Source organism: Aegilops tauschii, chromosome 7, assembly GCF_002575655.3.
Source record: "Aegilops tauschii subsp. strangulata cultivar AL8/78 chromosome 7, Aet v6.0, whole genome shotgun sequence".
Lineage (NCBI taxonomy): Eukaryota > Viridiplantae > Streptophyta > Magnoliopsida > Poales > Poaceae > Aegilops > Aegilops tauschii.
In genome coordinates this window covers 642805828-642817539 of record NC_053041.3, presented here as the reverse complement: position 1 = coordinate 642817539, position 11712 = coordinate 642805828, and the positions used below count along the sequence as shown (strand labels likewise).

General features: G+C 38.2%; 1 long non-coding RNA gene across 2 annotated transcripts; it reads right to left on the bottom strand.

The window, feature by feature from the left end:
- Positions 1–2608: 2608 nt before the first annotated feature.
- LOC123494784 (uncharacterized) lies at positions 2609–7684 on the bottom strand. 2 transcript variants are annotated; one of them, XR_006666661.2, is made up of 3 exons: positions 7384–7684; positions 4146–4218; positions 2609–3386 (listed from the first exon to the last, which is right to left on the bottom strand). It is a non-coding gene; the product is annotated as an uncharacterized lncRNA (long non-coding RNA). The 2 variants fall into 2 exon arrangements; XR_006666660.2 differs by lacking the exon at positions 7384–7684 and adding an exon at positions 7031–7334.
- Between the last annotated feature and the right edge of the window lie 4028 nt (positions 7685–11712).

Sequence of the window (11712 nt, the reverse complement as noted above, 5' to 3'; positions counted from 1 at the left end):
ATCTTCTGCATGTCTAAAACATAACAGAACCGGAAAAGGAAATAACTTAATTTTAATATCTTCAGACTTATTAGTATATATATCCATAATAAAAGAAGCCAAAATCCCCATATAATATCCTGAAACAAATAATATATTATCGGCAGACTTAGTATTTATTACGGCAGGTGATCATATCCGGTGTTTATATAATGGCATGTTCGGTGTGTTTCCTTGTAAAGTACTACTGGGTTGATCACGCCGAATCACAACTTTCCTTCCAATACGTTATAGTATCCAATCTCCCGGTGTGGCCTACCATACATTCATTGGGTTTCCCAGTTTGGCCATTAATTTTCCCTTAATCGGATTTGCTTATAAGGAAAGTTAAATCCTGCTTGTTCCGGTCGGGAAAGGGAGACGTATATAATAGATATATAATCCGGCGTTTATTTATTTGCCCAGTGCAGTAAGGAATAAAAATAATTGCTTGTCCGTTTATTAGCAAGGTTTTGTAATGGAAACATGCAAAGATGGAAGGATAAGGGGCACCTTCCAATCCAAACAACATGCTAATGCCTCACCGACCTGGTGCCGGACAATTCCCCTCCGACACTCATATATATGGTCCGGCTGTGAGTCCACCATTGTCCAATGCCCCCTCGCTCGCTCATCCTGGTGCTAAGACGACTTTCTGCCCGCGGTAATGGCTGCAATGCCGATTTTTGATGGAGCGGACGACGCAGTCGAGTACATCTACAACTACGTCATGGTTTCCTCAGACGAGGAGGAATTAGAGTTTGTTCTGGTAGACCTAAACTCCATCTATACTTTATTTGCACTTGTTAGCTGCAGATCACTACCATTATAGTTTGCATTATCGGCTTCTTATTTTAAACCCGAGTAAAAATCTGTTCTTTCACCTAACCATGGCGATTAGTTGGTCACGTTCATAAGTTGTTGCATGCATGTACTGGTTAGGATCATGCTATCCTTTCTAGGTCCATAAGGTTCTTAAGATCAAACGCAGTGGTTGCAAAAAACTGGCCATGCGCTAATATTATCCTTTTACATTACGCCATGATAGTACCATCCACAACACGTTATTTTAAACTACAAATTTTCTTTGAACGGTAGTATATTGCAACGGGTCCTGGTGCATGATACATGTACCATCTACAGATTTTTTCATAACTGTAATACTACAGAAATACATTACAACCTAACATGTCATAATAGATTTGGTTATCTTAAGAAATAGTACTTCTCTCCTCAAATGACAGTACAACTCCAATTAGAAGATACATACATTTCAGACCTTACTAAAGTTTTGAAAAAATGTACTATTGTTTGCCCACACATTGAAGTACTACATTTTTTGATACCCTTATTTTTCTAACAGCTTTGCTATCATGCCGATTTGTTTGCAGCACAATATGGATAAGGAGCCCTCGTCCATTCTTGATCGAGTTAAGTCTACGGACTATCCAAGACACCATGCGAGCTGATACATGGGTCAATCCGAGGTGCTTCGATCTTGCAGTGCGTAAGCTTACTAGCGACGCAATACAGAGGAACGCAGGAACAGACTTTGTTGGCTCCACGCATATGTTTGATTTGCAATTCCATCGCCTAGCATGGGGGCTGAGTCAGACTGGCTTAGGCCAAGCTGAACGCAGCAACTTGTTGATTAACACTATTATTGTACGACCATTGCCGAAATACAACGTGCTCATGACCCCGTCCATTGTAAGGATTTTCATTCTAAAAAATTGGTGTGTATACTACCTGTTCACCATTAACTTTGTATACCTATTGCAGTACCTATTGCCGTTGTATTTGGTGGATTCCTCCTACGGCCTCCTTGCAGTTAATATTGAAAATAGGAGGACTCTCCTGATTGATCATTCCAATGAGTCATTCCTAGGCTCAGAGGACTTTCATGACAAGGAACTTAAGAAGGAAGCCCTGATAGTTTTCCAAGAATTTTGCAGTGTATTGCAACAGGGGAGGCCTGGTTTGAATCCCCAACTCGTGGATTGGCCACAAGATCATACCTATATTACAGCCCCGCGGTAATAGTTTAAATTGGTCATGCATATTATAGCCACACTGATATAGGTTCTAACATATGGATTTTTTTGGTCACAGCCTGGACTCTGGATTCAAAGTCCTACAGGAGATGGCTCACCAAGATGATACTCTCGGGCATAACATGTCCAGGACTTCGGTACATGCATATATAACAAGTTTCTATCTTCCATAGCTTTGTTAATTATAAATTTATGTTCTTCCTATCACGTAGGTCTGTTGTGCAATACATTTTTCAGCGATTTATTAAATTTTTATTTATGTTTTTCAGGATTCAATACAGCTCAGAAAGCACTTGCTGGTCCAGATGCTGATGATCAAAGGCAATAAAGCAGCTGGAAACATCCCAGCTGAAATTACAGCGTCCTTGAGGTTTTTGGACGAATGACTATGGACTGATGCATATTCAAATGTCGCAAATATAATAAGCTAATAGAACTTTGTTAGGGATCAAATTGAGAATTATCCTTTTGGCAATATGAATAATGTATTGGATTATATATATATAGGGAATAAACGGTTTGATGGCACCCTCTAGCTTCGTATTCGCTTCAACGTTGTCTGCTTGTTTTGGTTATATCTATATATTTTGGCTTCTATATATATTTTGTACTTTAATACCCGTGCGGTCAGGAGCAGGTTTGTTGCATGTTACTTTTTGTTGTTTTGTTGTTTTGGATATATTAAACATTTGTTTTGCGACGCACCCTATAATTCCTCGTTTCGTATAACTGTATCCAAGATATGTCAACTAGAACTCGAAATATCACGTCAATGAGAATAAGTCATGAACTACATATTTGGCAATACGAACTATATATAACTAACACGTCAATGCCTACTTATCAACATCAGCGCTAAAAGAAAAGCAGTTGTCGTAAACCATAGGCTGATGGAAAGTATTTACCTCATATTCAAAGCTTATTGAAAGCCAACAATCATTTCCTGCATGCTTTGCCTGCAAATTAAAGTGGAGCTTGACCCTATTGTCATGATGTAATGGACTCAAGTTATCAAAATTTTGTGGATCTTACTCTTACATGAGAAGGCATCAAGGCTCCCCCTGATTGTACATTCACCAAGGTTTGGTTGATCAAAGAACACATTTACACTGAAAACAGACATATGCAATACGATACATTAGTAGCAAGGAAATCCCATGTTACCAGGAGCACGACGAGTTCAAGACAGAAGAAAATATGTCATACCAGTCGAACGATGTATATTCTAATAGCTTCATGTCGAATGTCTTGTCAACTCATACAAATAACTACCAGATCAGATGTGTGTCTAGAAGCTTAGCTTCATAATAAAAGCTGCCAATCAACACATCAAAAGATAACTACAATGAGTTAATATACAGTCAACCAAACAAGTGACATAAAAGTCCAAAGCATTAATTTTCAGTGAGAAAATAAGTGAACAAAAAATTTATTATAATTTCACCGTTACCAATTTAATATTTTAATAGACAAATCGCATATTGTAACTATTGTATTTTTATATGCGAAAATTTTATACCTCATAAAAACTATTCAGTAACTTAAAGAAATAGTAAAGAAAAAAATTGTTTTAAGCAAGTTTGGATCTTTTACATCTTCTATGATTTATTAGCAGACGTACTCCGTTGCAATCCTTCGGTGTATACATTAATATGAGTTAGTAAATTAAATATTTCATTTGTCTGGGATAGAGCAATAAGATTGTATTAAATCTAGAGATATGATTTTCCTAATAAAGAGATAATGCTTGTACATACAGACGACCACGGGGAGTAGGAAAAGGAAGTTTCTTTTATTTCCTTTTCTGTTGTATTCACAAAATAAGTGGGCTGAAATAATGGAATTGGGAATATATTATATGATACTGGGATAAAGAACAGATACAATAATTTAATTCTTTAGTAAGTTCTGATTTTTACATCTTTTCTAATTTATTAACAGGTGTGCATTTGATGGAAAAAGGAAATATATCTGCACCATCAACAATGGTATATATGGTAGAAAACAATGGTATATATGGTACAACTATATTCAGCCATGATCTGCTACCCAGTTATTCTCCGCATGGCCTACCTATAGATGTTAACCTCCTCTGCCATCCCTCCTCCCCCTCCTTGCTCTTCCTTCGGCCATCACAACAGCAGACCTGGAGGAAAATCACAACAGCATCAAGAAGGCGAGTTCCTCTGGGTACGAACAATTCTGGATCTTTATCTTCTCTAGAAGTGTAATAGTTGTTATATTAGGATCATGTTAGGTTGAGGTATACAATCAAAAGTATGTTTTATCTTGCATTTTCTTTATGTTCACCTACAAAATTATGCATGCAATTATGAACACATGATTTTCTAAAGCACATTTTATAGCAATAAAAGCATGCATGCAATTCTGAACATGGCAGAAAACAAACAAATAAACAAACACTTCTGAAAAACTTAATATCATGACAGTCATAATATTAAGTCCTTCTATGTAATAAAAACTGAGGTGAAAATGCTTCGATGGAATACTCTAAAATTATTCAGAATGGGCCCCTCATCCAACTTCCACCACTAGATATAATTAATACATTAAATTTGTCCTTAATAGTAGTTTAAAAAAAGCATACCATCAAATTTCTGGATCTTTCTCTTTTGTAAAATAATTAGATTAGGATCATGTTTGGTCAGACATACCATCAAATTCCAAATGAAGAACACCAGTGGAGATAGTGCCAGCTTATAAAAAGCTCATAGCCAATACAATTGATTGTAGATCTAATCAAGCAGTCCTATTAGGTGGGCTGCAACTGAATACAAATAGTTCTTTCAGATATTATAGGCTAACAGTCTATTCTGGACATCGCAAGTGTGGCATACACCTAACTTTTTAAGTTATGACCATAGTTCACTGCCTAAATTTGCATAGCCAAGCAATATTTTTTTAATGAAATCTCACAAATATATTTGAGCCAGAAGAACAAACTAATAACTTTTTAAGTGTTTCAACATGCCAGAAAACAAACAAATATAATTATCTTCTGAAGAAATGTCTGTGAACGGATGATTTCTTTATTTGAAATCGGAGAGGCAAGCTCTCTTTTATAAAAAAAAGCATCTGAAGATATATATCATCAGAGTCATAATATTATGTCATTTCATGTAATAAAAATTGCATGAGGACAGAATGCTTCGATGGATTAGTCTAAAATTATTCACAATGGATATGTAATACTCCAATACCAACTATATCCCAACCAAATGAATCTACATTCTCAAGATAGAGCAAGTAATACGATGCACGTGCTTATTTTGAGCTGGCACTATTTGCAGATGCTACTAGCACTCCTAGGAAAGTGAACACCGTGCACTGGGCTCACCGTTTCTGCATGGCAATGGCTGTCAGTGGTGTAGGCCCCTTCTTGCCCTCAGTTGGAGGAAATTTTTCTTGAAATGCTTTGCTTCTGCATCAGTCTGCACATTAAGAATCCAGTGAATTAGCGATTAGGAAAGACGGGATAAATAACAATTAATCACTTGCTCTCTGCATAAGTTGTGTTGTGGGCATTCTTCTTTATTACTAGAATATAACAACAATATTCTAAACCACCTTCGTAGCTGCCAAGTGAAACAACTATTTAAACTTTATATTGGCTCATAAAGCATATCTTGCAGACCATCACGAATCTATAATTGATGAGAATGGTAGTAAGGGGCACAACACAGCTTATCAAACAATGTTGTTGTTAGTACAAGAGTTTATATCAGTACCTTCCAGTTTCTTCACTTAGAGTTCCTTGGCGGCCAATATTGTAATGCAGATCTCAGTCCAACTTCCACAAGAGGAGGTTTGCCTTGTTGAGGCTGGAAATGGCCCAAGAATCTGCATTTCAAACAAACACAACATCAAAATCTTGTGTGTAACTATATTAGACCAATGTCTCTCTACTCCTAAGGTTTTGTCAGAGTGATATTTTTGCAGACATAAATTAACTTACACATTTATAGCATCCTCCTTCTCAGGATCTGTGTAAGCATAATTGTATTAACGCTGAAGGGTTCAAAGGAACTCCTGGGGTTGGGTTCCTGCCTTCCACTGCCCTCTTTGCTCACTGAAGATCTGTCGCTTGTTTCAATGGAGAAGTTAGACTGATCATTCAAAATACAAAGTTGCATTTATGTTGACTATTGAACAATGCCTACCAACAAGACTCAAATCATTCTGAAAGAAAGATGTTCAAGATAAAACAGCAAACACTTAAAATGAGAATTAACTATATGTTTTTTCTCAAAAACTATAATCAGTAAGAAATGCCTGTTACTTTAGTCACAAAAATTTCAGATGGAGGGTGACAGATGCCCTCGGCCTCTTATCGTCTTGTACTACTAAACAAGTTTCCAAAGGGCAAAGCCGCGTGTACGAATTGATTTAGGAAGTTCACTAGCTAAATGCCCGTGCGTTGCTAGGGGCAACAATATAGATACATAAATTAAAAGAAAAATTCCATTTAGCACTGAGATGACAAATAAATACTGAATAGCAGTATGGGACGTTATCATTGGTGTACCATGTGCATTGTACTCTCGTTGAGGTACCCATTAGCAAAATGATCTATACAGGGAGCCAAGTTCCTCGAATCGAGATCACATCGAAAACAAGACGCATATATCTTCAGAATGTAAAAGGGAGCCAAGTTCCTCAAATCCAGATCACATCAAATCCAGTGATCAGGTGAGAGCTGATTTAAAGCCAGCATCCACCCATCCATTAAGCACCTACTTCTTTGATCGTCTGGATGTCTAATCTATGCTAACGATCTGCTAATCAAATAATCTGTCCAATTTCTAAACCAAGATGAAAACCTAGCACGCAAACCTTGATAGAGCAATAGTAGTTATAAGACAGAAAGAGAAGGGCAAAGGGAGGACTCACGCTGCTGCTTCGCTTTCTCCGGCGGCACAGGTCACGCATGCACGGACTCGTTGAAGCTAGAAGGAAAGGGGTCGCCGGCCAACTCCTCCACAGCATCTCTCCGACCGCCGCATCACCTGAGCCCAACTTCTGTCCCACCAAGTGCCTCTGTTCACTTGCCTTCTACATCATCAGGCGCCTCCCAACCAAGCCCCATCAGGCGCCTCTCATGGATGCGTCAGACGCGGCATCGGGAAGCAGTCGTCGTCCTCGCCGTGCATGTGTGGTTTGGTGACGGCGCCGCGGCACTGAAAGACAAGAGGAACGAGATCAGGGACGCAAAGATTCGAAGAAGACCAGGAGGGGGCGGATCAGAGCAGCCTGCGTTTAATGGAGTTGTCAGGTATGGGGAGTGGCGTACCAGAGCTGTGGCGTTGCAGATCGGGACGCCTCGCTTCGGATCCACCTGAGACATCGCCGGAGAGGAGCGCCGCCGCGGATCCGACCGGAACGGGACCGGATCGACCACTCGCAGGTGCTCCAGGAAGCGCGCCCCATCCGTCCCGCTCGGTCGCGCAGCACACAACACGCAGCACCAAGGTCCGTCAATGCAGGAGATCGATGCGGTGGTCGGTGGGCGAAAGAGTGCGGCTGCCTGGTCATCGACGCGGGCGGCGATGCGGCAGGGGAAGGGGAAAGGGCGAGATGGTTTGAGTGAGTGAGTTGAGAGGGGAGGAGAGAGTGATGTGGATAAGGGGAAAGGGGCGAGGGGGTAGGTAGAATGCGGCGGGGGGAGGGGAAAGGGTTTGCCGCGTCGCTCCAGTGGTTTTGCCGCCCGAGAGGCATGCGTGCCAGGTGGGCCGTCGTGCCGGGCCGCCTCGCAACAGCCCTGTTTGGGCCGGCCCATACTTGTTTCGCTGCTGCCTCCCTGTTTCTTCTGCTTTCTATTTCTTTTATTTTCCTTTTTCTCTTTCTTATCTTTTTTTGTTTCTGTTTATATTTCTTTTCCTATACTGTTTTATTCTTTATTTATATCGTTTCCTTTTTATTATAATATACGAAGTTCATTGCATGTTACACAAGTGTTCATCGGTATATTAAGGAAATGTTCATGGTTTTTTACAAAAGTTCATCATCCATTACAAAACTGTTAAACATTTATTAGAAATTGTTCAATGAATATATAATCACATTGTTTTGAAATTTGTTAAGTGTATATTACACAAATGTTCAATGTGTATTACAAAATTGTTCAACTTATATTACAATGTTCAATGGGTATTCAAAATTTGTTCAGAGGATATATTCGTATGTTTTTAAAAAATCATGTATATTAAAAAAAGTTCATTCTATAATGAAAAAAGTTCATTGTATGTCAAGAAAATGTTCAACGTATATTACAAAATGTTTAGTGTGTATTTTTTGAATTTTTTCAAAATAAGTTCGATACTTAATAGGTCGCTCCGCAAGCCTATCACTAGGTTTGTTTAAGACATGTGGTTAGTTTCGGGCCTATCACTACGCGGCTGGAGCTCGTTACCTCCAAATGGGCCGGCCCAGTCGCCCCTGCCTTCAGCATTATAATCAAAAGAATTTTTTATCACAGAGAAAATAGTTGTGTTAGTTTCACATTATATGATGCAGCAAAAAATACTATTTATATTTCAGCATAGCTATAAAGTGATGGGTTCCAACATATGCACTGATGTAACGATGACAGACCGCACTGAAACACCACGAGAAGAGGTGCATATAGCTAACCTTCCTCTCTATGTATATTATAGATGATAATATGAAAGGTCTATTTTTATATTTTTGGTTTTTCAGAATATAGGAGACATTGATATGGACTTTGGAGATGCACGGAAAGAATCCATTGAGGGTTCAGATGCAATGTCGCTGAAAGGGGACGAAAATTCACAACATAATAATGTCGAAGAGGTTATATCTCATAACAAACCAAAAAAGGATGCTAATTAACATGTTATCCCACAAGTATTTTTTTTAATATTATTATCAATCTTTTTTTTGTGATATTGTCTTTTGTATTGAACTAATTTTGCTCATTTTGATTGTTAAGTTGGCTCATATTTTTATGAATTCGACAGACTATGTTTGTACCGCTAGGGATATTACGGTCATCGAATCAATCAAGTCTGCCCCGAAGAATACCCAGTTCATAGACATTCGAGATGCCTTGTTATCAACCGACGATTTGGAATGCCTTATTAAAGATGATATGTTCTTACATGACGGTGTAAGACCAATTGCACAAACTTTTTAATTAATAATACGAACAATATATAATATCATAAAATATAAATATAATCTAAATGCCCATTACAGGTGATAAATGCTTACATATATTGCATGCTTGCTCACGACCATCTACAAGACAGGGTGGGTGAAAAGGTACACATTATTAGCACATTTGTATCGGGCCAGATAAAAGAAGACGGGGAAAGAGACATAGACCCATCAAAATATCGTCGCATCGTGCGTCATGTTAATAGTTATCTACAACAAGATATGGTTAGTTTTTGTCTCGTAATCCATGCATATAATTATGGATTGTTTTTATTTAGTTCATATGTTTAATAATTTATTAATAACTATATCTAATTGTGACTGTGACTTGTATCTTATTTACACCAGTTATTCATTCCGATTAACATGCCGGGCTACCATTGGTATCTAGCAGTTTCCAACGCCAAAAAACAAGAGATCCAAGTATTGGACTCACTTGGTGAGAATGTCAAACGCAATGACCTTGCTACTACGGTAAATATCTATTTCTTTTCTCATCTTAGCATTTATTTTGTTTGACTTCATCCTTAACATTTCTCATATATAAAATAGTTGCTAGGGCTGGAGAAATGGCTGAAACTTGTAGAGCATAGTCCGGAGTTTATCAAAGCTCATAAGTGGCCTGATCTCAATGTTACAAAATGGACGGTTGTAGAGCAAATTCAGGAGGCAATACAAACCGATGGGTAAGCACTTGTTACAATGGTTTGTTTTTAGATTCATCTGTGTGATATTCTGAAGCATTATTTTATAATATTATAGCGTATCATGTGTATTGTTTATGCTAAATTATATGGAATACTGGACACCGCATGGACTGTCAGACCAGTTTACGCAGGTATTTCAGTTTTATACATTATCTCATAATGTTTTATCAAAATATCTTATAAATTGTTTTCATATTTTTTTTGTAGGAGGATATGAAACATTTTCGACAAAAATTAGCAATTATTTTGCTCGATTCAGAGCTTAATAAGTTAAAAGGATGTCCCATGTACCATCAACCTCTCAACGAAGAAACTTTAGCTAATTCTGATCTTGAGATCCTGGATAATCCATCTGACGTGGTCGAAGAGAAACGTCCCGCCCCAATCACTATCATTCCCACGGACCAACGTGAAATACTTGCCCCTGCAACTACATCATGTCGATCAATGATGCTGGATGTTTGGAGTAAGTATCATGTATCAATATTTAATGTGCGGATGTATATTATTGTTCTTCTTACCATCCAAATTACAGGAAGGTATGGGTCCGGAGCTCCACACCCGATCCAATGAGCTTAAGTCTTAAGAAACTTCAGTGCATACTAAACATGGAGCAGCCCATGGACAATGATTGCTTCAACACCGCCGTGCTTATGCTGGCATGTGACGAGGGAGTATTGTTCACAGACCCTCCTATACACTACATGGATCTACGATTTTGTGTAAGTTACCGTAACTCTTCATTCTAGGTGCCATTAGTATCAACATGTTGAAACAATTTTTTTTCTTTTACTTAGTCCATGCTGCTAGAGTCAACACGAGGTCAGAAATTTTGTGAGAAGGAAACTATCCAAACGTTGGCAACATTATTTGATAGCTGGCCTGGGATGGAGACCGACATCTCATCTTGCAATAAGGTAAATAAAATATTTTGACCATTGTTATCATGGTTTGTTTTTGTTCCTAATAGCTTCACTTGTAGATTTATCTTCCCTATGCATCCATCGGCTGATACATCCTGTACATCATCGACAAAGAGGCACGCCGTCTATATATTATGGATCCTATTCAATCATCACAATCGTCAGAGGATAAAAACTTGAGGCATTCACTGAAATTAAAAAGTTTTTCAAGGGATTTCAAAGAAGCACTCGAAATAAAGCTGCCTGGGTGGAATTTTGATATATCTAAATGGCATCGTTTATTTCCGGCCGGTGTTCCAACGAGTATAGACGGGTAATGAATTCATAACAAGAATATTTACTTTTGTTATCATTATATTATTTATAATATTAATTGAAAGTTTTCCAGGAATGTGTCTGGCTATTTTGTTTTTCATTTTATGCTCTGGTGGAACGGTAAAGAATTGGTCAAGCCGGTTTGCCGGTGAGTATTGTGGGTTGCATGTTTTAAGACCTTCTCCGTGAATTTTTCATACTAACTACATTTATTTTTTCTGCAGGATGGGTATGAATTGAGGAAGCATTTTTTATTATACTTGCTAAAACATCGCGGGAATGAAGCTAGAGGAAACTTTCCTGATATTGTGAAAGAATTTCTTAACCGCATCATCCAGATATTAGTATTTTTGTAATAGATGTTAAGTTGTAACATCACTCAGCTTGTTACATTGCAATAATGGACTTCAGTTTGTGTTATATTGTTTGTATGTGTGGATTTTAACATGTAACTCTGGTAAACTATTTCAAGAGCCCGTGGCAACGCACAGGCACTCT